We start from the raw sequence: 12,742 nt of genomic DNA on the forward strand, positions 1-12,742 counted from the left end.
ATTACTAATGGAGAGGGGGTGTCCTATGTGGAGTGACGTCACCTATTCATGATTATTAATGAGGGGGGCTGTTTGATGTGGAGTGACGTTACCTGATCATGATTATTAATGAGGGGGGCTGTTCGATGTGGAGTGACGTCACCTGTTCATGATTATTAATGTGGGGGGGCTGTTCGATGTGGAGTGACGTCACCTGCTCATGATTATTAATGTGGGGGGGCTGTTCGATGTGGAGTGACGTCACCTGATCATGATTATTAATGTGGGGGGCTGTTTGATGTGGAGTGACGTCACCTGCTCATGATTATTAATGAGGGGGGCTGTTCGATGTGGAGTGACGTCACCTGTTCATGATTATTAATGTGGGGGCTGTCCTATGTGGAGTGACGTCACCTACTCATGATTATTAATGTGGGGGGCTGTTTGATGTGGAGTGACGTCACCTGCTCATGATTATTAATGAGGGGGGCTGTTCGATGTGGAGTGACGTCACCTGTTCATGATTATTAATATGGGGGGCTGTTCGATGTGGAGTGACGTCACCTGCTCATGATTATTAATGTCGGGGGGCTGTTCGATGTGGAGTGACGTCACCTGCTCATGATTATTAATGAGGGGGGCTGGTCGACGTGGAGTGACGTCACGTGCGGGACACACAGACATTCTTGGCTCATTACAGTAGTTCATAAACAAAATTCACATCATATTTTCACTTCTCACAGGCACACAAGACTCTCATTCAATTCTAAAGTCAGCATATCTGCCAACTCTTCTGACATTATTATTGTTGTTGTGGGGTATCCTCGCTGGTGAATGCTCAATGTGCCGGTGGCTATGAGATGTTAACTACCCCGCCTGGTATACAGGAGGTCGTGGGTTCCATCTCGACCCTGACGATGCCTGCTGCTGCTGCTGTATATTTGGAGTTTGCAATGTCTCTCTATCATCATCACAGTGGCTATGAGATGTTAACTACCTCGCCTGGTATACAGGAGGTCGTGAGTTCCATCTCGACCCTGACGATGCCTGCTGCTGTATATTTGGAGTTTGCGATGTCTCTCTCTCATCATCATCACGGTGGCTAGGAGATGTTAACTACCTCGCCTGGTCTAAGGAGGTCGTGGGTTCCATCTCGACCCTGACGATGCCTGCTGCTGCTGTATATTTGGAGTTTTCGGTGTCTCTCTGTTTCCCCGTGGTCGAGTGGATGTTTCTCTGGGTCCTCCGGATAGTCCCCCCACATTTAGAATCAACGTCACGAGTTTAAAGTATTTTCTTGGTCTACATTTCCACTTGATGATAAGCCACTTGAGCTGTCATTTGTGATAGACAAGTCGCTTCTGAAAGAGAGCACTAATAACGAGATAATGTTATATTAGGGAACGCACGGCTCACCCGGTACAATCAAACATAGTTTAGTTTCATAGCTTTTAAATAGTTTACATGTCAATCCACTACTGGATGAGGGCCTCAAACACGCAGTGGGGATCGTAGGGAGTGGGGGTGGGGGTATTTATCCACACCTCATGACACGTGCGCGTAAGTGAAGGCGGGGAGCATAGACGTGGGAAGCAGAGTACAGTACAACGTGGGCCCCTGTTGCGGACTCGGCAAGGCCACGTTTATATTCTTTAATCAACGTGGCCTTAGTAATAGGGACACCTTATCGCTACCCTTCTGTTATTGATGTGTATATACCACCACTGCCAACATCGTCTAAACATTAAAACGTTCTTCGTAAATTCGAGGTGTCTATGTTTAAAAGTCTACATCTGAGCTATGGTTGCAGCTGGTCCTCGATAGTATAGTGGTTAGTATCCCCGCCTGTCACGCGGGAGACCGGGGTTCAATTCCCCGTCGGGGAGAGCTGGAATTTTTTTTTTATTCGCGTGCTTGTTGCTGATTTATATGCCTCCGAACTTAACGGCAGGCAGCCATACAGTACAACAATTTTATAACATTTAACAGATATGGCTTTTGAATAACGTGTTACTGTAGTCAATTCTGGTTGGGGATGAGCAACTTAAAACAAGAGCACCCCGCGTAAGCCTATGACCCTGTGTGCGTTCGCTCTCTGCTGGAGACGGCGTGAAGTGCATCTGCGTAAATAACCGTGGCCCCAGGGGTTCGGTTTCAAGCCCCGTAACCATTCCGTGATTAAACTCGATTATTTTATCGCACAATAAAATGCGGGGATTTGTTTTACAGCACATGTACGGCCCCTTTGCCAATCCACTGCTGGATGAAGACCTCATTCTCCCCTACGCGGTGTGGGTCCTGGGGGTTATTTTACAGGACCGGAGGTGTGGAAACAATTTATGAAACAACCTCGTCCTTTTCACACATAGTAGGAGGTTTTCGCGACCAATATTATCCATAATAGAGGTTTGTGGGGTTAGATCGCGTAAATGTATAAATGTGTCGTTAAAACCCGCCACCACCACACACAGACAATTAGTAAGGTGTGTCGCCTAAACGAAACGTGCCACCTTCGTTACTGCTACAGCACACCGGTGTGTTCGAGAGTAAACCCACAATAATTACTATTAGTGACCTCGTCCTGGCGGAAGACTGCTTATTCACGTCCAATTTGCTGTGTTCCACTAACTCGTCTGATTGACCTGATGGCCAGCAAATACGATATGTTCAAAATTCAGACGATAAAACTAACAAGAAGATAAAACTTACAAGAAGCCAGAATCCATAATACAGGTTTTTGTGGGGTTAGATCGCGTAAATGTATAAATGTGCCACAAATATGGCTTCCGCCTGATGATGCGAGTTGTAATTACTTGCGAAACGTCGTACTCAGGTTGTAAATGTTGTGAATTTGCTCTCCAACGCACCGGTTAGTGCTGTCCTAGTAACGAATTGACATGTTCTGTTTACGTGACAAACCTTACAAATTGGCAGTCGGGTGGTGGCGGGTTGGAAGTCACATTTATATTTATGCGATCTAACCCAAAACACCTGTATTATGGATGATATTGGTTGCGAAAGCCTACGTGTTCAAAATAAGCCAGAAGTTCAACCAAGGTCGTTCTGAGCTCATTCCCAAACAAGGGCTATGTTCATAATACAGTTTTTTTTTGGGTTAGAACGCATAAATATATAAATGTGTCTTTAAACCCGCCTCCACCCGACACAGCCAATTAGTAAGGTTTGTCACGTAAACAGAACATGCCAATTCGTTTCTAGTACAGCACACCGGTGTGTTGGAGAGCAAAGCCACAACACAATCTGAGTACGACTAGTAATTACAACCACACACCGGTGTGCTGTACTGCGTTCTGAGGAGGTCGATGGGCATGAGAGAGGAATATGAAGCACTTAAGAGGGCATTACGTCCAGAGGGCATCTTCAAACACAATGGCAAGCAGCCTAAGCCAGGCATTAGCTGGACCCCAGAGGGTTTCCCTTAAATGCGGATGTCTCTGCTAGTCTTGGGTCTTGATTGTGGATCCCAAGTGGCAATACTGAACAGAAATGGGGTATATTCTGGCTCAGGATGTCGGCAAAACCTGCGGCTTCGGAGCCGCATGCGGCTCTTTAAAGGACTGCTTCATGACGTTATTTATTAAGGACCCACCGTCTCCTATACACCAAACTGTGGATTGCGACTCTTGAAATATATGTTCTACAGAATAAAAAATGACTCTTGTTATGGTGTTTGCCTACTCCTATACTAAGCTGGATATGCCAGGAAGGTATTGCATGCATGAATCATGCATCAGACCTGGCCGATCCACTGCTGGATGAAGGCCTGCCCGTGCCGCTGCCACCTCACGATTATGCGATGCAACAACAACCATGCACGTGAAACTGGATTTGTATGCATGTAGTTTAAAACCGCGAATTATTTTTGTCCTTGCAATTTAACATTTTTTTTGTGTGATACGTCAGTTGTCATTCAACATGCGCAGTATGAGATTTGGCTGAAGCTGTCTCTTGAGGATCACTTGGTTAACGATTGTGGGGAGCGGTGGCCAAGAAAGATGGCAAGTGAGTTATTGGACAGGTGAGTTTCCGAAAACGCTCTCAGTATCCAACGCGCCCTGTAGCTTTAATACTAGCATCCTCAGTCGCTCGCTCCACCCCCCCCCCCCCGTGCAGAGACACAAAAGCCTCCCTCGTAAATAGCCTTGAAGCCTCACTCGACTCTCCCGCATGCATGTACGTTTGCTTATTTGTCCCGTAGGAACAGCCCGGATAAATGATGGCTTGCTCTCCTGCACACGGTTCGTTTTGCCGCTTACGTGCCGACGTGCTCGCCCATCGGCACGGGCACCCCAAAGTGCTCACCCGCTCACCCGTATCCACGCGCACCCTCTCGCTCACCGTCTCCCTCGTTCACCCGTATCCACGCTCAGCCCCATCCACGCTCACTCACTGGCTCCCCCCCCCACTCCTTCGCTCGCCCGTTCACCCACTCACCCACGCCCATCGATACACGCGTTCCCGTATTGACGCTTACGTACGTGCTCTCCTGCATGCTCGATAAATTATCTTGCAACAATAACAATCATAATCGTAATCACACATTTTTGCGCTTCTATGCCCCAGAAACTCGAAGCGCCTAAAATCTCATCTCAAACAAGTCGAAGGTCAACCTCTCCCAACTTCACCAGTGGCAGCTGTCCCTGTGCGGCAACAAGGTCACATCAGCACCGGACCTACGGCGTGCGCGTTGGTGTCCTACTAAATAGGGAACGTTGCTGGAGCAACGTTGGTCCAACAACCATTCCAACCGCATGCCAATTTTGGCCCTACATTGCATGTTTACTGAGCTGTCAGTAGGGGGCGATGATTGCTTAGTAAAGTAATCCCAACTGATGAATCATAATCAGAATATGTATTTATACTGGAGGAATCCGATGAGCTATAAAGCTCTTTTTCACAGGTGTCCAGAAGATAGAATGTTTAAACATGCTCACTAATTTTGCCACGTTCACGCTTGCGTTCATTCCTTGCTGTCGCACGCACACACACAAAGATCAACGATCCCCCGTGTAGCCTTAACAGACTGTAGGGGCAAGTGCTGTTAGCGAGCACCTATGAAGGCCGGAACGGTACACGAGGGGGTGGGTAGCCAGCACCACGCACGACCGCCTTTGTCTCCCCAGTTGCGATGTTTGGGGCCGTCCATAAATGACGTCACGCACCTGGGGGGGGGGGGGGGTCAGACATTTGTGACGATGTGTGACGAGGGGGGGGGGGGATTGAGAAATGTGACGTCACATCAAAATGCGCAACTTTAAATAAATATATAATTGTTCTAAGAACACAATTTTTTTAATTCATTTTCATTATTAACTATTTGATTATTTAAAATTACTAAGGTCACCTTTGATTTAGTCCATGAATGAGCATTTTGCTTCTCCATGGGAGAATGGAGCAGCATACATTTTGAACATTTTTTTAATGATTGTTATTAAACATTTTGATTGTCATGATTCTACCAGGGCTTTTCATTCTGTGGAATTAATATGTGATTGTTATAATTGTACTCTTTGGTTCTATTCGGTAAAGTCACGTAGGTAAAAAATAAAACAACAAAAATCACGACGTTTCGGCCACAGCTCAAGCGGCCTTCATCAGGTGAAGGGATCAGGCTGTCTCGAGGACAGCACTGGAGTGAAATACAGCCACGCTCAGACCGCGACCTTTAAGCTACCGAATAGAACCAAAGAGTATGGATCCTTGCAGTCACGAAAGTTTTAAATCTAGAATATAATTGTACTCTCCATTTTGCTTCGTTCTACTGCAAAGTTTCAAGTATTTTTTTATAGTTATAATTACTTTCAATATTTTAAAATTATAAGATAATTTAAATCTAATATTCTGAACATCTGCAGTTTTAGTTAGACGTTGAATATTTTCAAGTTAATTTTATGCTAAATTTAAGCTATCCAACGCCTCCTTTTTAATACGTGTTTTCTCCTACAACATCAGAGTGCAGCGCCACATTAAATAAGCACTACAATGACAATAGTTTAAAGCCATATGAAGCATGTTTTATTTTCAAAATGGAAATATGGTTTGGTGGGGGTGCAGAGCTTTGTGACGTAATATTTGAGGGGGGGGTCTGACTTTTTGTGACGCTGTGTGACGGGGTGGGGGGTCAAAAATCGTCCAAAATCGCGTGACGTCATTTATGGATGGCCCCTTTACACACCGCACCAGGTACTCATTTGAGGCTGAGTCGACCTAGTGGAGGCGCAGGACCGGTTCAGATAATTGTCACTGGTGTTGGCCCTGAGCGGGAATCACGTCGGGTTCATAGCGCAGTGCGCTAACCGCTACACTACCGCTCCCATACACACATACACAACAACAACAACAACCGCCATTCGCCACTAAGTGGCGGTGACGTCACCACGACGCTTGTGCCAGGCTATGTGCACCCTGAGGCCACGTGAAGTGTCGAACGCCCGCTGGCAGGAGGTCACGGGGCAGACCCAGGTGCCACGGGTCGACTGACTGAGATGACTGGCTGATGCACCACCTGTGCCCCCTACTGTGCCAACCTGCTGTGCTTTAGCCACCCGGCGCGCCGCTCGCTGTTGTGAGCGTCGCTCCTCCGCCCTCCGTTGTTGTTGGAGGGCGACTGCCTCCAACTGCCCAGTAGCATCCTTCACGAGCCTCCTCCACAGAGGCCGATCTTGACACCGCTGGTACCAGTCATCGGCAAGTCCACTCAGCTCCACGTCCTCCTGTACCACATCACTCCATCTCTTCTCTAGCCCATGCCGCGCCCGCTTAGCCCCCTCAATCCGGCCAAACAAAAGCTGTTTCGGCATGCGGTGGCTGGGCATGCGGGCTACTTGACCCAGCCATCGCAGCCTTGCCCGCCGGAGGAGCTCACCGATGGGACCTTGCCCAGATCTTTAAAGGATTTGTGAGCTCCTCACACAATTCAGTCTGGTTAAATCCAGGATGGATCGTAGGCAGGCCAGCCTAAATGTTTCTAACCGGCGAAGATGTTCCATTAGGGGGGTCCACGTTTCGCAAGCGTAGAGAAGGGAGGGAATGACCGTGGCCGAGAAGACCTGAAGCTTAGTGCGGAGCGACATACCAGGTAGCTTCCACACAGCGTTACGCAACCGATGAAAAGATATTGCCGCTCGACTGATTCGGAGTGAGACCTCTGCTGTTAAACTGGAGCCGGTCATAAGCACACTTCCCAGGTATGGGAAACTCTCCACTCTCTCCACAACTGCCCCATCACCGATTGGGAGTTGGGGGGGTGGAGTGTCCGATGGTACAAAATACCCAGGCAGGTGCTTAGTTTTGGTGGGGCTGATGGTAAGGCCCCACCTCTTAGTGGCACGCTCCAGTCTCAGCAGCAGCGTCTCCAACTCCTCCTCTGAATGAGCAGCTATTACCAAATCATCAGCATACATAACGTGGTTGAGCAATAGGGAGCCATCCCTTGACCGCACCCGGGCATCGATCAGCCTCCCATTATATGTGTACCATATTGAGATTCCCCCGGTACAGCTATTGAAGGCTTCACGAACTACGTAGTCGAAATAGATGTTAAATAATGTGGGAGCCAGAGGACATCCCTGTCGCACCCCAAGGTGTACAGGGAAAGGCTCTGACTCCCGGCCACGTAGTTTTACCTGGGCCCGCTCACCATCATGAAGGTCCATAATGACCGTGAGCAGAGGGTCAGGTACTCCAAAAGCACGAAGAACAACCCAGAGCCCAGGCCTATTGATGGTATCACAGGCCTTGGCCAGGTCAATAAAGCAGAGATGTAGGTCTTGCTGGAATTCCCTACACCTCTGCTGTAGCAGACGGACAGAAAATATGGCATCTGTGCAGGACCGCCCTTTCCTGAAACCGCATTGGGGCTCCGCAAGCCTCTCCTCAGCGTGCCTGGCAAGGCGATGTTGAATAATCCTTGCCAGGACCTTTCCCGGCACACTGAGGAGTGAGATGCCCCTGTAGTTGTTACAGTCTGTGCGGTCCCCCTTCTTAAAGAGGGGGACCACCAGCGCATCCTTCCAATCCTGCGGAACCCGTCCAGTGGTCCAGACTGTTGTTATGATGTCATATAGGGCAGTCTGTGCACAAACTCCACCCTCCCTCAGCATTTCGCTTGGGAGATCATCTCTGCCCGCTGCCTTTCTTGGTCTGAGACTCCGGATCGCCCTCAGTACTTCCTCAACAGATGGCACTTCAGCCAGCCACTCACAGGGGGTGACTTCTTCCAATATTTGAGGCACCGCAGCCTCAGCAGGGTCATCCCTACTTTGTGCCACGATGACTGAGGGATTTCCCCTCCCCCAGGACCTCATAGAAATGCTCAGCAAATCTGCAAACCTGTTCCTGGGGGTCGGAGATTGGATCACCGTTTTTTCCCCTAATGATGGTAATAGGTGTGGCGCTGCAGGTTACTATTTTGATGGAGTTAAATAGAGATTTGTGATCAGCAACCCGCGACCACCACCCATCCTTGCAGCGCCTCACGGCTCTCCGAACCTCCGAGCGAAGGCTGCGGTAAGCCTCCTCATTCTCTGACGTGGAATTCTGTAGCCGATTACAGTGGGCCTGTCGCTTTTTATCAACTGTCCTGAACACCTCCTCTGTCAGCCAGGGTCTCTGGGGAGGTCTGGACCGCGTACTCAAAGCAGCCATTGCAGCTGCATGAGTCACAGTCCTAAATCTCGCCCATTTACAGACACACATACACACACATACACAACAACAACAACCGCCATTCGCCACTAAGTGGCGGTGACGTCACCACGACACTTGTGCCAGGCTATGTGCACCTTGAGGCCACGTGAAGTGTCGAACGCCCACGGGCAGGAGGTCACGGGGCAGACCCAAGTGCCACGGGTCGACTGACTAAGATGACTGAGATGACTGGCTGATGCACCACCTGTGCCCCCTACTGTGCCAACCTGCTGTGCTTTAGCCACCCGGCGCTCCGCTCGTTGTTGTGAGCGTCGCTCCTCCGCCCTCCGTTGTTGTTGGAGGGCGACTGCCTCCAACTGCCCAGTAGCGTCCTTCACGAGCCTCCTCCACAGAGGCCGATCTTGACACCGCTGGTACCAGTCATCGGCAAGTGCACTCAGCTCCACGTCCTCCTGTACCACATCACTCCATCTCGTCTCTAGCCCGTGCCGCGCCCGTTTAGCCCCCTCGATCCGGCCGAACAAAAGTTGTTTCGGCATGCGGTGGCTGGGCATGCGGGCTACTTGACCCAGCCATCGCAGCCTTGCCCGCCGGAGGAGCTCACCGATGGGACCTTGCCCAGATCTTTCAAGGATGTGTGGAGCTCCTCACACAATCCAGCCTGGTTAAACCCAGGATGGATCGTAGGCAGGCTAGCCTAAATGTTTCTAACTGGCGAAGATGTTCCATTAGAGCGGTCCACGTTTCGCAAGGGAGGGAATGACCGTGGCCGAGAAGACCTGAGCTTAGTGCGGAGCGACAGACCAGGTAGCTTCCACACACATACAAAGATAAAGATCCCCCATATAGCCTTAGCAGACTGTAGGGGCAAGTGCTGTTAGCGAGCACCTATGAAGGCCGGAACGGTACACGAGGGGGTGGGTGGGCAGCACCACGCCCGACCGCCTTTGTCTCCCTAGTGGCACCAGGTACTTATTTGAGGCTGAGTCGACCTAGGGGAGGCCCGGGACCGGTTCAGATATTCGTCACTGGTGTTAGCCGTGAGCAGGAATCGAACCCGGGTCGTCAGGTTCATAGCGCAGCGCGCTAACCGCTACACTTTCGCTCCCCATCACATACACACACATACACACACATACACACACACAGTCACTTGCCCACGCACTCTCCAGCAGACACGCTCACGTTATTGCATTCCCGCACTCTCATCCTCCATCGCTCTCCCACAAGTGTGCAACACTTGCACTCCCATATGTGTGCACGCAAAGCCGCTGGCTATTCCACACTCACTCCCACACTCACGAATCTTGCAATCTCCCGCATACCCACCGGCAACGTGTTTTTGCTTGATATTATATGTGTCCATGCGTTTTTGACCGTCTTGCAATTCACGCTGAATGGAAATGAATATATTGTTTGACCCGCCCGCTCTTCTGTGTGAATGTGGAGCGTTTTAAAGGTAACATGGTACTCTAATTATTGAGACACTCCGTGGTGAATGGGGGTAATAATTTCAACTTATATCGCGCACAGGATTTGCTCGCTCTCGTAGGCAGAAAACGATATCCAGAGATGCGGGTCACGCGGTGAGTTGGTGTCAACAATTGCCCGAGGTCTGCGTTCCTCTATATATCACGGTGTTATATTGTTTCTAATCAGCGTTAATACATGTGGGAAGGAACACCCGGAGAGAACTCACGCAGCACCGTTATGTACAGGCGGAACAGATGAGCTCCACATTGGCTGCTCAGTATCCAATGCCGGGTTATCCTAGTAGCAAAAGTAGCTGCATGTGTAGTAGCTACTATATATGTAGTAGCTACTATATATGTAGTAGCTACTATATATGTAGCTACTACACATTAAGCTACTTTTGCTACTAGGATAATATATGTAGTAGCTACTATATATGTAGTAGCGACTATATATGTAGTAGCTAAATGCTTTCAAGCTATCAATTCCGGTTCGGTGATTCTGCACTTGCTCTATTACTATAGTACTATACTGCCTTCAAGTATTATGAACGACTGGGTGTTTAAGGTTAGATTTGTCGTATTATCTGGCTGTATAACAAATAAAAACACACAATTACTTTACTATGCAAGTTAAACATTTATGTTTTAATATATATTTTTAATTTAGGGCCTCTTTATAACATATTTTACAGGCCCCACACAGCACTGTCAATATCTCCGTCCGTCTCCTGGCGAGCGAGGGTTTGACGCCTCAACGCCCAAGGGGAGTTTCACAACTCGTGATCCACCGACCCTCGCTGCCTCCACACTGCTGGATCACGGCAGTGCGCGACAGCCAATGATATGGAGTGAAAGGTGTTAATTAAAATACGTTTTTATTCGTTCAGCCGGATTTGTCCGGATCACCGACCCGGATAATATATCCTACGTCATTAGTTATCGCATTTGCTGAGGCTACTCGTCAAGTGCTTGCTGCAGTCTACCAGGCGACATGGGGAGTAAAACGGTATTGAAAACGCCTAATAGAAACAGCGGCAGTGTTCTGTGACAGTTGCGGTGATCAGGCAGAGTGAATATGGGCGTGCTGTGACACCAATAAGTGACTCTGAGAACATTTGTTCGGGAATATTATTTGCGTAATTTAATATACGAACCCGGGGCAAAAAGAAAAAAAAGCTCATTGTGGATGCTCGCTCGCTGTCCCGTCGACAGAACAGTGACAGTGCGGATGAAACAGAACGAACGAGACGAAACTCAAGACAAGTCATGGCCCCAGATTGTGGACGCGTCGAATCGCGTGAGGGTACCTGGAGGCTGCCGGCAGGGTGCATGGTGGTGGTGGGGGTGGGTCAATTGGTTTCATTCAGTTTATGTAGAGCTGAAGAGGGGAAAGGCGCCAGTGTTGATTTAGTGATCATTGTGGTGTTTTTGTTTAGTCCGTGACCACCTTTGTAATTTTAGTCACACCTTCGTCTACGGGTTACATTTCCACGGTGTAGTCGACTGAATCGGTCATTTAGTCGACTCTTAGTCATTAAATGTTGGTGTTATGGACGTGTAATTGTTTTCAAGTTAGCCAATTCGTGAAAGTTGTTTAAGGTGTGTGTGTATATATAGTATATAGTATAACCAATGAGCATGTTTGATCTTCTTCGGTGCCCTGCAGTCTCTTCGCGCATGACTAAATGTTGTTATTTTTCATCCTCATTTAGACGAGTTAATAGTCACACTCGTGTCTGTGGTCAAAAGCAGTCGAATTAAACCCTCATGCTTGGTGATTTTCATCCACTCGTATTGATTGTAAAATGAAATAAATACTCTGTGGACAATAGTTGCCGTCAATAAGTGAGTCAGCATTATCACCGAAATTTCTAGGCTAATCAAGACTCTGGTTGGTACCAACCACCGGAGCAGCCAGAACCAGCAGAGACGTGTTTTCGCGTGAGTGAATAAAAACTTTGCTCGATTTTCCAGTGTGGAGTACAGTCTCCTCTCGACACGGGTCACGATCATCTCTCTGCCAGTTTTCCTAATCTATTCAATCTCACTGACTCAGTGGAAAATATGAATGGAATGGTTTGTTTTTTAAACGTACGCAGGAAGTCGAATTTCGATGTCCTATCTTAAATCTCTAGTTTAATGTGAATTTCCAGAAACCGAATGCATGGATGGATACAGAATGAATTTCCAATTTATTTATTTGGATTTGTTATATTATGTTTTCTAACTATTTGAATTAGGTTTTTTTTTAAAAATAGATTTTCCCAAGTATACTGTCAGAGAGCAGTGCATCACCCCCATGTTAAGGGACAACCCACTGAAGGAGGTGTCATAGAACTGCTTCTGAAATCCCTTCAAGTAACCTCTTATCCAGACAAGGGGGCAGCATTTTCCCATGCACCTACAATGGCAAGCAAGGTTTGTCACGTGACAGTAAAACCACATTATTTGTGAAAACAAATGAAATTTAATATAATATGATGGAGTTGTGTGCAGCCATTATTAACGCACTAGACTTGGTCATCTGATTGAATCACAGGCCCAGATCCAAACCTGGTATCTCAGCAGTACCAGCTCGTGGCAATTATGTGTGTGTATGTATGTAGAGCTTCTTTCGC

General features: G+C 48.2%; 1 non-coding gene across 1 annotated transcript; it reads left to right on the forward strand.

Annotated features, from left to right (window-relative positions):
- The first annotated feature begins 1,793 nt into the window (after nucleotides 1-1,793).
- On the forward strand, nucleotides 1,794-1,865 carry TRNAD-GUC (transfer RNA aspartic acid (anticodon GUC)). The gene has a single exon. It is a non-coding gene; the product is annotated as a tRNA-Asp (tRNA).
- The last annotated feature ends 10,877 nt before the right edge of the window (nucleotides 1,866-12,742 follow it).

Source organism: Petromyzon marinus, chromosome 49 (assembly GCF_048934315.1).
Source record: "Petromyzon marinus isolate PM22_M1 ecotype Great Lakes invasive population chromosome 49, UKy_Petmar_22M1.pri1.0, whole genome shotgun sequence".
NCBI lineage: Eukaryota > Metazoa > Chordata > Hyperoartia > Petromyzontiformes > Petromyzontidae > Petromyzon > Petromyzon marinus.